Source organism: Anneissia japonica, unplaced genomic scaffold (assembly GCF_011630105.1).
Source record: "Anneissia japonica isolate Jap-2015-1 unplaced genomic scaffold, ASM1163010v1 scaffold288301_len52993_cov123, whole genome shotgun sequence".
Lineage (NCBI taxonomy): Eukaryota > Metazoa > Echinodermata > Crinoidea > Comatulida > Comatulidae > Anneissia > Anneissia japonica.
In genome coordinates this window covers 1-296 of record NW_022719399.1, presented here as the reverse complement: position 1 = coordinate 296, position 296 = coordinate 1, and positions in this window count along the sequence as shown.

The window sequence follows — 296 nt, the reverse complement described above, 5'->3', positions numbered from 1 at the left end:
TAATTTGCTAAAATAAATTGATAATAATTGATTATAGTTAACGTGGGCACTACTTAAGTAAGTTGGGCACCAGTTAAGTGTGTATTGTAATAATCAATGAATATTGGCTAACTCTGGAACTAATTTACTAAAATAAATTGATAATAATTGATTATAGTTAACGTGGGCACTACTTAAGTAAGTTGGGCACCAGTTAAGTGTGTTTTGTAATAATCAATGAATATTGGCTATCTCTGGCACTAATTTACTAAAATAAATTGATAATAATTGATTATAGTTAACGTGGGCACTACTTA